The sequence below is a fragment of the Bubalus kerabau genome, chromosome 7 (assembly GCF_029407905.1).
Source record: "Bubalus kerabau isolate K-KA32 ecotype Philippines breed swamp buffalo chromosome 7, PCC_UOA_SB_1v2, whole genome shotgun sequence".
Classification (NCBI taxonomy): domain Eukaryota; kingdom Metazoa; phylum Chordata; class Mammalia; order Artiodactyla; family Bovidae; genus Bubalus; species Bubalus kerabau.
In genome coordinates, this window is record NC_073630.1 from 121026335 (window position 1) to 121040148 (window position 13814).

Consider the following 13814-nt stretch of genomic DNA (forward strand, 5'->3'; position numbering starts at 1 on the left):
GAGTGATGTCTCATTTGGATATGACACCTAAAGCTCATGCAAGGAAAAAAATAAACGGGATGTAATCAAAATTAAAACTTTTCTACATCAAAGGACATTATCAAGAGAGTGAAAAGGCAATCCCCAGAATGCAAGAAAATATTTGCAAATTATTTATCAAATTAATATCCAGGATATGTAGAGAACTCTTAAAAATTCACAATTACTAATGGGACTTCTCTGGTGATGTAGCAGAAAAGAATCACCTGCCAGGGCAAGGGACATGGGCTCGACCCCTGGCCCAGGAAGGCTCCCTGTGCCACGGGGCAGCTAAACATGTGTGCCACAACCGCTGAGCCCTGCGTGCCTAGGACCAGCGCTCCACAGCAAGAGGAACCACCGCGCTGGGAAGGCACAACTAAAGCCCACGCAAAAGCAACGACGACCCAGCACAACCCAAAGAAAACACATTAAAAAAATAAAAATGGGCAAAGGACTTGACTAGACATTTCTCCAGGAAAGATGTATGAATAGCCAACAAGCACATGAAAAGATGCTGACATCGCTAATTGTCAGGGAAACAAAAATCAAAACCACAATGGGAAGATACCACCTCACACCCATTCAGTTCCGTTGCTCAGTCGTGTCTGATTCTTTGCGACCCCATGGACCGCAGCATGCCAGGCTTCCCTGTTCATCACCAACTGCAGGAGCTTGTCCATCAAGTCGGTGATGCCATCCAACCATCTCAGAGTCTGTCATCCCCTTCTCCTGCCCTCAATCTTTCCCAGCATCAAAGTCTTTTCCAGTGAGTCAGTTCTTTGCATCAGGTGGTCGAAGTATTGGAGTTTCAGCTTCAGCATCAGTCCTTTCAATGAATATTCAGGACTGATTGCTTTTAGGATGGACTGGTTGGATCTCCTTTCAGTCCAAGGAACTCTCAAGAGTCTTCTCCAACAGCACTGTTTGAAATCATCAGTTCTTCAGAGCTCAGCTTTCTTTATGGTCCAACTACCTTATCCATACATAACTACTGGGAAAACCACAGCTTGGACTAAATGGACATTTATCAGCAAAGTAAGGTCTCTGCTTTTTAATATGCTGTTTTGGTTGGTCATAGCTTTTCTTTCAAGGAGCAAGTGTCTTTTAATTTCATGGCTGCAGTCACCATCTGCAGTGATTTTGGAACCCAAGAAAAGAAAGTCTGTCACTGTTTCCACTGTTTCCCCATCTATTTGCCATGAAGCGATGGGAGCAGATGCCATGATCTTCGTTTTTCGAATGTCGAGTTTTAAACCAGTTTTTTCACTCTCCTCTTTCACTTTCATCAAGAGATTCTTTTCATTTTCTGAGAGTTCCACTTCATTTTCTGCCATAAGGGTGGTTTCATCTGCATATCTGAGGTTATTGATATTTCTCCCGGCAATCTTGATTCCAGCTTGTGCTTCATCCAATCCAGCATTTCTTATGATGTACTCTGCATATAACTTAAATAAGCAGGGTGACAATATACAGCCTTGACGTACTCTTTTCCCAGTGAGGAACCAGTCCATTGTTCCATGTCCTGTTCTAATTGTTGCTTCTTGACCTGCACACAGATTTCTCAGGAGGCAGGTAAGGTGGTCTGGTATTCCCATCTCTTGAAGAATTTTCTATTGTTTGTTGTGATCCACACAGTCAAAGACTTTGGCATAATCAATAAAGCAGAAGTAGATGTTTTTCTGAAACTCTCTTGCTTTTTCGATGATCAAATGGATGTTGGCAATTTGATCTCTGGTTCTCCTGCTTTTTCTAAATTCGGCTTGAACATCTGGAAATTCTCAGTTCACATACTGTTGAAGCCTTTCTTGGAGAATTTTGAGCATTACTTTGCTAGCGTGTGAGATGACTGCAATTGTGCAGTAGTTTGAGCATTCTTTGGCATTGCCTTTCTTTGGGATTGGAATGAAAAGTGACATTTTCCAGTCCTGTGGACACTGCTGAATTTTCCAAATTTGCTGGCATATTGAGTGCAGCACTTTAACAGCATCATCTTTAAGACTTTAAATAGCTCAGCTGGAATTCTATCACCTTCACTAGCTTTGTTAGTAGTGATGCTTCCTAAGGCCCACTTGACTTTGCACTCCAGGATGTCTGGCTCAAGGTGAATGATCATACCATCCTGGTTATCTGGGTCATGAAGATCTTTTTTGTATAGTTCTGTGTATTCTTGCCACCTCCTCTTAATATCTTCTGCTTCTGTTTGGTCCATACTGTTTCTGTCCTTTATTGTGCCCATCTTTGCATGAAATGTCCCCTTGGTATCTCTCATTTTATTGAAGACATCTCTAGTCTTTCTCATTCTATTGTTTTCCTCTATTTCTTTGCATTGATCACTGAAGAAGCCTTTCTTCTCTCTCCTTGCTATTCTTTGGAACTCTGCATTCAGATGGGTATATCTTTCCTTTTCTCCCTTGCCTTTGGCTTCTCTTCTCTTCTCAGCTATTTGAAAGGCCTCCTCAGACAACAATTTTGCCTTTCAGAATTTCTTTTTCTCGGGGATGGTCTTGATCACTGCCTCCTCTACAATGCCACGAATCTCCGTCCATAGTTATTCAGGCACTCTGTCTATCAGATCTAATCCCTTGAATCTATTTGTCACTTCCACTGTAAGGGATTTCATTTAGGTCATACCTGAGTGGTCTAGTGGTTTTCCCTACTTTCTTCAATATAAGTCTGAATTTTGCAATAAGGAGTTCATGATCTGAGTCACAGTCATTAGGCTACTATTAAAACAAAAGAAACAAAAAGAACAAAACAGAAAAAAACAAGCTGAGGTGGCGTGTGGGGAAACGGGAGCCCTGTGCCCTGTGCGCGGGAATGTAAATGGTGCGGTGCTGGCAAGAGCATGGAGGCTCCTCAAAATGCAAACAGAGAATTGCCACAGGTTCCATCAGCTCCCTGGTGGCTCAGACAGTAAAGAATCTGCCCACAGTGCAGGAGACCAGGGTTCAATCCCTGGGTCGGGAAGATCCCCTGGAAAAGGGAATGGCAACCCACTCTGGTATTCTTGCCTGGAGAATCCCATGATTCTTCAGGCAAGAGGAGCCTGGTGGGCTGCAGTCCATGGGGTCTCAAAGAGTGGGACACAACTGAGCGACTAATACTTTCAGGTTCACACTTCCAGCAATTCCATTTCTGGATATAAATCCGGAAGAATGGAAGCAGGGACAGGCTTGTGCACCCGTCTTTGCAGCAGCGATACTCACAAGAGCCAGGACGTGTCCATGGACGGGTGCGTGTGGTCCATCCACACAGTGGGGCTCAGAGGCATCGTTCAGTCACAAAGGACGGACACCGCGCCTCCACGTTCAGGAGATCGGTCACAGAGCAGTCACAGAGACAGACGGAGAGTGGCGGGGGCCCGGGGCTGCAGGGGGGGGGGGGGCGTCTGTTTGAAGGGGACCGAGTCCCAGCCTCATGCTGTGGAGGCTCTGGGCTGGACGGCGGCCAGGGCTGCACGCAACGCCTTCCGTGCACCAAGGTGGCTCAGAGGACACGCTTACGTCGTGTGTTTCACTGCAGTGAGGAAGTGTGAAAACAAGCATACGGTGTGAGCTGTACTTGTCTGCGTCCCGTCGGGAGCAGGACCCACCCAGGGTCAAGCAGGGCAATTTGCTGTGAAGGGTCATTCATGACGACTGTAAGAGCGGGGGCTCCCGTCCCCCAGGGTTGAGGGGGGCCCACCTCCTGGGCGAAGGGCGCCTCCTGGGAGCTGGCCTCAGGTGGGCACAGAGGACCCCGGGCGCCCAGGCTCGAGGCCAAGAGGGGTAGGAGGGAACACGGGTCGGGTGTCCCTTACACGCGTGTGGCGGAGAGAGGACTGGCTCGGGGTTGGCTCTTGGACGAGTCGGTGAAATGACGGACTGCAGCACCAAGGAGCCATGAGCGCCACCACCCCGCAGGGCCCGGAGGCCGGAAGGCTGGCCCAGCTTCCCTGCCAGGGTGGCCCCACTGCTCTGGGGCGCAGATGGCTGGGCCCCTCCTGGGAGACAGCTGTGCCCCCAACAGGTGACGGCCGTGCCCCCCCTGGGAGATGTCTGTGCCCACACCAGGCAGGGCTCTGTCTTGCATGAGAAGGGTGAAGTTACTCTTTCTCTCGCGTCTTCAGAAGCTCAGGGAACTTTGTGAATTTGGAGAAAACGAAGGTAAAGATGAGCACGTCCACCTCCTGGGCCCCAGAAGGCGAGCCTGGGACGGCTGGTGGACCCGGACTAGGGAGCTGTGGCCGCAGTGCCAGGGGGGCCGCACGGAACACAGCGGGGGGGACGGGGTGGGGCAGAGACCCCCCCCCAGCTTCCTGGCCGCAGGGAGTGAGGGTGTGCAGGCCTGTGGCCACCATGGAGGTGGTGGCCTGTCCCTGAAGCTGACCTGGCCGGGGCACCCAGGAGGTTGCCTGGGGACACAAGGAATTAGGCCCAGCTCAGCCCTGGGGCTGATGACCTGCTGAAGAACCGGGTGCTGGGCAGACCAGGTGGGAGACCCACACAGCATCCAGCGGGGAGGGCTGCTGGCGACCACCACTGGGCAGCCGGCCCCGCCTGGCCAGCGCTGCCCTCACCGGGATGCGAGGTGACCTTGTATCCGCTGGTCTGAGTTGGCGCCTCCCACCAAGGCTGGCCTGTCTGCTCCAGGTCCCCGGGCCTCCTCTCACACCGCCCACAGCCATCTCCTGCCCAGTCTCACCCTCCTGGCTGCCCCACTGCTGGACCCTCACCCGTCACCCTGGCCCCTTGTCCATCCTTCAGTTCCCTCACCGCGCCCCCCACCACTCTGCCCCCATCTGTGATTGTGTCTACTGCTGAATCCCACCAGCCTCCAGGTCTGGGTTGTCGTCCCCTCCTCCAGGAAGCCCTCCTGGTGGTCTCCTGCTGCTGCCCTGAGAAACCCCTCTCAGCCTCACTGCGCTCAGAGCAGAGAGGACCTTTCCATGTGTCTGAGTGATGCTGAGAAATGGTTCAATCAGACAACGGAGACATTGGCTCCTTCCTGGAAATACTAGCAGCCGCTGACTTCAGGCCAGAGTGGGGAGCTTCCAGCCTTGGGTCCGGGCCCAGAGGGGTGGGCAGGGGTTGGAGCGGGGGCTCCCCCAGAGCTGCCGAGGGTCCCCCCAGGGAGCAAGCCTGTGGGGGCTGGGCTGCAGGTGGCTCTGTGACTGACTGCAGGCAGCTGCTGCCAGTTCATCCTGGGAAGGACAAAATGCCCAGCTTCCCTCGTCCTCAATGTGAGGGCCAGGACCACTGTGGGGGGCGGGGGCTCAGTGTCTCCATCGGGAACAGGGCCTGGGGGCTGCTGCCTCTCTCGATTCCCACTGTCCCCGGGGGCCCTGCGGACATCAGGGGGAGGAGGGCTGTCGGTGTCCAGACGCCGATCCACCATGTCTGACCCTGGGCCCTCTCTGGAGGGTGGGCTCAACTCGAGGGGGCATCTCAGGGTCCAGAGCCTCCAGCTTGCCTTGCCCGGTGCCCGTGTCCACTCCCACCGTGCCCTGCAGGCCTGCGGTGCCAAGATCTGGCCTGGGTCTTCTTTGGCCTGGGTGCTTCGGCTGCCTGTCTGCACACAGTAGGGCTTCTGTCTGGCCCAGGCCCTTGGGCGCATGTTGCGGAGCTGCTGTTGGACCAGCGTTAACTTTTAATTTCGAGTCTCCAGGCAATGCACAATGGACTTTTGACATACAAATATTAAAAATTAAATTTCCCGAGTTCATTATCTGATAATTAGAACTAAATAACATCTTAACTGAGAGGCCAGCCCCACACAGATCAAGTCAGTTCCATTTAAGATTCCATTAGACCAGTGTCGGAGCCGTAAGTAATGGACCATAAAATTTAATTTGGAAATGATCTCGCGCCGTGATGGAGCGATAGCGCTCACAAAGGAGCGGGCGCGCGGGCGGCCGGGCTCGCGAGCCGGCGGAATTCAAAGGGACCCGCCGCCGCGGCCCAGAAGAACATGTGTTCAGCGCCTTCTCCTTTCTCAGGCCCTGCAGGTATTAAAAAGTCAGAATTGACCAGTGTAGCTCCGTGTAATTACAAAGATCCCCTTATCGGAGTCTATTTGCAGGCGCAGAAAGAAAAGGCCGTTCTGGCGTCTCGCGGCTCATTTACATGCGCCCGGATCCGCACCTTAATCATAGCGGATCCAATCGCACTGGGGCGGTTCTGTCCTCCCATCTCAGCCCCAGCCACCTCGCCGCTCGCCCCAGGCGGGCCTGGTTATAGCCTTCGGCGGCCGCATGCACCTGCCTATCTGGAGGAAGCCTCCCCGGCCCCCGGGGCCCCCTCAGCTCCCACAAAAGAGGGATGAAAGTGGCCAGATTAGTCCAGCATCCCACGGACCCAGGACAGCCACGCCTCAGGGGACCCAGGCACTGGGGTCCTCCTGGCCCGTGAATCCCGGATGCGGGGTCAGCAGGCTCGAGGCCTGCCCTTCCCCGAGGCATCACCCGGAGCCTGATCCAGCCCCCAGTCCCCCCTGCCATCCCCAGACCCATTCTCGGCTCTGCGTTAAAGCTGCGTGAGTGTCGGGCAGAACCTTCTGGAAGGCCTCTCCTGGAGTGCAGAGTGATGCCCTGGAGTTGGAGGAATCTCCGAGGCCGCGAGGGACCCAGGCTCACTCGGGCCTGGCCTTGCCTCACCAAGGACCGACCGCAGACACGTGACTCAGACCCCAAGAGCCCCGTTGGTAGTGACCCGCTGGTCACACGCAGGACCCGATTCTGACCCCGGTCTAAGGCTGGTGGCGTCCACCATCCACTGACCCTGTGATCCAGCCAGGCCTCAAAGTGGGGCCGTGGGCGGGGCCCCAGAGTGGGGTCATGGGTGGGGCCGTGGGCGGGGCCCCAGAGTGGTGTGGTGGGCGGGGCCGTGGGCGGGGCCCCAGAGTGGTGTGGTGGGCGGGGCAGTGGGCGGGGCCCCAGAGTGGTGTGGTGGGCGGGGCCGTGGGCGGGGCCCCAGAGTGGGGTCATGGGTGGGGCCATGGGCGGGGCTCAGAGCGCTGTAATGGGCGGGGCCATGGGCGGGGTCTCAGAATAGGGTCGTGGGCGGGGCTGGTGGAGGATGAGGAGACCACTGTGGCCTCTTGGAAGGAGCCCTGGCCATGCAGGGCTGTCCAGCAGCCCGGGGCATACACCACCGGGAACAACCAGGGCCGTGTCTTCCCAGCCCTGAGCATAGACTAGACACTGCTCCGTGGTTCTATCGTTCAGCCCTCTGTTCTGCTGGAACTGGTCCCGACCCTGGATGGCTGCTCGGCTCCGAGGACCCCAGACTTAACCAGCGGAGCCCTCCTTTCATGGGGCCGGGGCTCCCCTGACCCACCAACCCCGCCAGACACCCTGGCAGCAGGGAGCAGGCAGGCTGTGGGCCCAGCCCGCAGCTCGGTGGGCCCTGGTGGCTGTAACCTTGTGACTTCACCTCCTCTCTGGGCAGGCAGCGGGGTTCTGCCCCTGCAGGTAAAACAGGGTGTTTGCAAAAGCCCCCTCCTCGGTGTCCAGGAGCCAGAGGTGCTGGGCCAGGGTTTCCCTGGAGCTGCCCTCCTGCTGTCCCTCTCAGCCCTCCTGGCCTCCGTTCTCGACGTGGACGCTAGTGCAGCCCCCACGCGCAGCCCACCCCAAACGTTCCCTGTGGCCCGAAGCAAGAGCGAGTGGCGGGGCCCAGGCATGGAGACCAAGAGGACCCTCCAGCCTAGCTCTGAGTCCACGCCCTCCTTCCCGTGTCCGGGGATCCAGGCTGGGCAGACGGCTTATGAGAGGAGAGGACGGGGTTACGGCCGAGGGCCCCATAGCCTCGGGGACCCACCAGGGCTAGGACCGCGGAGAGGAAGGAGGCCGAGGATACTCCCTCTGCTCCCCGAGCCCCCGCCAGGCACGGCCGCAGCTCCTGTAGAAGCCCTCCCCACCAAGCCCCGAAAGTGTCTGAAATTAATTCTTGTTCCGGAGGCGGCGCGGGTGACCCACCGTGTCCGCGGCCTCCAGGCTCTTGACGAGCGGCCGACTCTGCGTCTTATCTCCCGAGCAGCCTCATTTGTTACTTCTCGCTGAATACACCCACTCCCATTATTTCTGTAATTCTTGGCAATAACAGCCCTTCCCCTAATGAAACCTGCATTATTGGAAGGTTGCCGTCCTGACCCAGCGGAGATTAGCTGTGTACTCGGTTATTACTACATATGTAATTGTATAATTGATTTTAAAATTTACTTTTGTGTCCCCACATCATAAAGTAAGCAGCCCATTAGGAGGAGAAATATAATGAATATATCTCTAACCGTTTCTGCCCCGGGGAGAAGGGCATCAGGGGAGGTGTCCTCCAGGCTGGGGTATAGGGATGCCCACTTCTTCTCCATCCAGGGTTGGGGAGGGTTCTGCCCTCTTCATCTTTGGGGGTCCCTCACGGGGCCATCCTCCAGGCAGGCCTGGGGCTTGAGTGTGTGGGTGTCTGGGGGTGTCCGTGGTGAGTGGGGTGAGCCCTGCACTCTGACCACCTTCCAGCTCCAAGAGTGGGAGAGGAGCCACACTTCTGCCAGTGGGGAGGTTGCCCTCACCTGCAACCACGCCCAAGCCTGCGGCCTCCAGTCCCAGTCCCAGCACAGGGCGGCCCCCCCCAGAGCCCAACAGCCCGGCTCCTGCTGAGCCCCATCCTGGGCACCCCTCGGCCTGAGCCCCGTCCTGGGCGCCCCTCAGCCTGAGCTCTGTCCTGGGCGCCTCTTGGCCTGAGCTCCAGCAGACCCAGCTGCCTGTGGGCGGAATGGGGGGGTTGCTTCCTGGGGAGGCCTGGGGGCTGAACTCCAGACTGGAGTCTCTGCCTCCACAGCCTCTGAGCCCTGCTGCTTGCTGCCTGCCTTGCTGGACCCCGTGCTCTGTGGGGAAGGGGCCCAGGCCCCAGCCCCAGCCCCAGCCTGCTGGGGCGACCTAGGTGGTGAACCCAGATGAGGAGGTACCTGAAGGCTGGACCTCACCTGACAGTATTTTCAGACATGCTGTGGTCACTGCAGTCAATTCTAGAATCTTCTCATCCGTAGCCGGTGCCAGCCCCCGCGCCCACCAGGCCACCATCCATCCACTCTCGGCGCACAGACTGCCTGTCTACCTGTCTGAATGCTGTCACGGCAGCTCTCCCTACGGGCACCGGGGTGGCACACACACAGGTGTACGCACACGCCTGCCCCGTCTGGATGCATGTGGATGCCGTACGGACGTGCACACACCAGGCGAGCTGCAGGCGAGCTGCAGGCCGGGCCCGAGCTGGAGTCGGGTGCTGAGAGGACGCAGAGCTGACCCCACCCTCTTGTGCCGGTGAGACGGATCAGGCCCCCATGGCCCTTGCTTCCCCGCTCACCATGTTCTCTGCCTGCCTTTGCCTGTGGAAGACTTTAAAGAGTAAATTTAATCAGAGAAGTGAGAAATGCAGAAACAAAGGGAGACAGAGGAGACTAAATAATAATAATGCAGTCATTAAACACAGTCAAGACCTTTAGTTCTCTCTCTGGGTCTGTAGACGATATTCTGAGCCACATCCTGTGAGCGGTCTTACAGACATCAAAACCCCAGGTGGAGAAGTTAACCACATGACGATCAGACTGTACCCAGGACACGAGCTGCCACAATTCTGAGAACTGAACGAAAAGACATGGGAACAAGTGCACCCAGGAAGTGAAGATTAACTGTTGCTAAAGCAACCAAGATGCTGCCAGTCAGACCTCTGACGACCTATTGAAGATGACTGTTAGAGATGACTGCTGTTTCTGCACGTAACCCACCCCCAACCCTGCCTATAAAAGCTCTCACCCCCTGCTTGTCATCTGGCCTCTGGACACAGGCCTGCCACCCTCCCCCCCAGTTTCTGGCATCTGAAATAAAGCAAATTTTCCTTTCCACCAACCTGGCCTGTTTACTGGCTTTTGAGGGGCGAGCAGCCGGACCCCCCATGCATATTTTTGATAACACTGGGGCTGCAACCTGGGCCTTGGGCTCTCGGGGAGAGCTTCCCGGCCACAGGTGAAGGGGCGGGGCACTGAGCACTGCCCAGAATGCTGGCCTCGCTGTGTGCTGGCCCGGGGCAGTCAGGCAGGGCTGGACGAGTGGGGGGACCTGCTAGAGGCAGGAGCCTGGGGGCTCTGCAGCCCAGGTGAAGCCTTTGTGCAGACAGTGAGCCCGGGAAGGTCACTGTTCCACATCCATAAAGCTCTGCCTGGCGGGAGCCCCGTAATGGGCTGGTCAGAGCAGGCATGCGGTCTGCACCCAGAGACCTGGGTGACCTCCGACAAGCGTCCAGGTCCTCCTGGTGCGAGCAAGGCCATGAGATGATGAGCTCTGGGGTCAGCTCTAATGCCCAGCTCTGGCACCGGGGCTTGGGCTAGTTTTTGAGGAGCAGCTCCTTTCCCGAGGAGGGAGGCAGGGAGGGTCTGTGAGAAGATCGCGTGGATGGGGCAGGAAACAAGTTTCATTACAGCCACTTGTACTAAAGGGAAAAATCAATGACTCAGTGATCAGCAGAGGTGGGCCTAGTGATCAGTTGGAGCTTGGAGAGGGGTGGGGTCAGGACCCCAGTCATCCACTGGGCTTCTCTCCCCAGGGCCACCAAGATGTGCGCTTTTCTGGGGGCACCTCTGTCCAGATGCCCAGATGGCTCTGTGTGGCTGTAGAACCCCAACACCTGCGTGGTGCCCCCACAGCTGTGCCAGCCACTGCTTGAGTTCAGTGCCTCAATGGATGGGGAAGGGCCCGCTCCAGGCTCGTGGCCACCATCTGGGACCAGGGGGCACCGGACACCAAGTGGCCCTCTGCTCCTGGTTGGAAGACGCTGGCTGCCTCCCCCTCCACCAGCTGCAGCCCCCTTCCCAGTGGGAGCAGTTGGCTCCTCCGTCCCCAAATCCTGCAGGCCCAGTCGTCGGGGGCTCCAGGGAGCAGACTCATCAGATAGCCCTTAGATCACCCGTCAAGCACTGCAGGGAGAGGGTGTTTCCTCCGCCTGGTTAGGACGCACGTAACAGAATATATGTAAGAAAGTCGGCTACTTAATCACGGAGATGAAGAGCCACCTCGAGAGATTGTTCTGCTTAAAAAATGTGGTGGCGACTTGCAAATATGTTTTTAGAAGCAATTTTATTACAAACTGTCCCATCGGGCAGTGCCTGGGAAATTATGGGATGCTGCCTTCATTCCTCAGAGCCTGGGCTGCAGTGGGAGGGCGCTTCGGGGGATTTGTCTTGTGGAGCCGGGAGGGACTGGGAGGTGGGGGGAGGGCTGGGGCTGGGTGGGGGTACGGTGGAAGGAGGGGCTGGGGGAGGGGCTAGGGGGAGGAGCTGGGTGGGGTGGGGCTGGAAGGAGGGTCTGGGGAGGGCCTGGGGGAGGGGCGGGGTGGGGGAGGGCTGGGGCTGGGTAGGGGTGGGGTGGAAAGTGGGGCTAGGGGGGGCTGGGGGAGGGGAGGGGCTGGGTTGGGGAGGGGCTATGGGGAGGCCACCCCCACTGTGCTGGGTCCAGGGTCTTTCCCAGGGAGGGGCCAGGTGCAGGCTGACCTGGGATCCCCACCAGCCCCTCATCCCAGGGGCTGTCCAGAGGAGCCGGCACCCCCACACCAGCTGCCCGAGGCCTGGTCAGGAGGGCCACCCTCAAGCTCCCTGTGGACGCCGGGGCCTGAGCCCTCCTCCCTCCAGCGGGCAGGGGGACCTCCAACCAGGACACTCCGGTTCTGATTTTCTGCAGAATAAAGAAGACAGAAGACTGCTTACAGCCTCCGGGACATTCCAGCCGTGAGAACGCAGGTGCTGTTCCTCGTGGAGAGGCAAGAGACCCTGGCTCCACAGACACTCCTGGCCTCTGCCTGGGAGGCCTGAAGCTGGGAGAGCCCTGCTGGGTCTCTCCTCGTGGTCTCTGCCGCAGGCAGGCAGCCTCTGAGACGGCCCTGCTCCCGTCTGTGTGCTCACACCCTGCTCTAACCCTCTCCTTGGGTTAGACCTCATCACTTGCTTCCCTGTGGCAAGAGGGGGTGGATGTAACCTCTGAGGAAGTGACGGAAAACGGTGGCTCCCGCTGCTGCGCTGACCCCGCTCAGTTCTCCTCCCTGTCTCTCTCGTGCTTGCTGTGGGGGAGGCCAGTGACCGGTCTATCCACACTGGCTGCCTAGAAAGAGGGCCAAAGTGGGGGCTGGCAGGTAGCGAGGACCTGCCAAAGCCTGGGAGCGACCTTAGGAACACACCTCCTTCCCACAAAACTTTGAGATGCCGCAGTCCTGGCTGCCAAGCTGATTGCAGCAGGTGAGAGGCTCTGAGCTAGACCCACCCTGCTGAGCCTCTCAGACTGTTGACTCTCAGAAACTCGGAGACTACGGATGTCTGTTGTTCTCTGTGACCATCACCACGACGACCACCACCATCATCACCGCCTCCACCATCACCACTGTCCCATCATGATTCCTTTCTGGCCCACAGCATCCTCACATCTGTTATTTGAGTCAGAATCACCCCCACGAGAGGAGAATACCAGGACTCAGCACGAGAACCACTTGAGGGGAGCTCCCTAGCTGACAAATGGCAAAGACGAGGCTGTTGGCCACATTCAACTCCAGCTGCAAGCCAAGCTGAATCCCTCTTTAAGACTCAGGACAACTGTTCTTTGGCCCTCAGGGGAAGGGATTGGCCATGTTGCTGGGCCCAGCAGAGGTGGGAAGAGTGGGACTGGTGGGGAGAGGGCTTCCTCCCCAGCCTTGCCCCTGAGCACTGCTTCCCTGAGAGCCCGCTCAAACAGCCCTTGTGGTGGCAGCCCCCAGGTCCCACCTGCGTGCTTCGCTACAGGGAGTCTGGGAGCCAGACGCTGCTCACAGCCTCTCGGTTCTACCGTGGCGTCTGTGCCCGGTGATGAGGGGGAGGACGCTGCTCACAGCCTCTCGGTTCTACCGTGGCGTCTGTGCCCGGTGATGAGGGGGAGGACGCTGCTCACAGCCTCTCGGGTCTACCGTGGCGTCTGTGCCCGGTGATGAGGGGGAGGACGGTGCCGCCATGAGAGCAGAGACGGGGCGACTGGAGGATTTGGGACCATCCAGGCCTGAGCTCTGCTCAGGTGAGGGCACGTCCACCACACCCAGGGAGTCAGCTGCCCATCAGGAAACCTCGCCCCGCTCAGTGGGAAGCCTGTGCCCAGCTCCCCGCTCCCCTTAGCACGGGGTCAGCACCTGCTCAGCCACATCCCTGCATCAGCACGGGGACCAGGGTCTGCTCGGAGCAGTGCTTCCTGCAGCCCTGATGTCTGTTGAACCAGGGCCATTAATTGATGGCACTTAATTAATCTGTCCAGGAGAGAGATCAGACAGAGATGGTGTCCCACACGGCCACTCGGATCGACTTCCTTATTCCAATCAACTGCAGCCAGAGGGGCGCCCTGAGTCGCCCTGAGCTCTGGCCTCTGGTGGCTAACCCAGCGGGCTGGGCACTCCACCCAGGATTCCACATGTGTGGTCACCTCAAGGCCGATAAGACTGCCTATTAGAGGAGCCACTTGCTTCCAATTAATAGCTTTATTTAGGGTGTTTTTCCCCTTCAAACAGTAATTAGATTTCTGCAGGCTTGGGAAAAAGATTTCTGCAGCCTGGAGCAGGATACCCCATAAGGCAGGCCCAGAGTGGGGTGGGGTGGGGTCTGCACCCCTCGGAGGAGCCCCCCAACCCCTCTCCCTTTCTGTCAAGCCGGGGGCCCCCGGGTTCTGCTCCAGAGGGATGCCCTCGAGACTTGGAGCAGCAGAGCTCTGGAAACATACCAGCCACCCCGTCTCCCCTTCCTCCATTCCATCGCCTTCCCCCTTA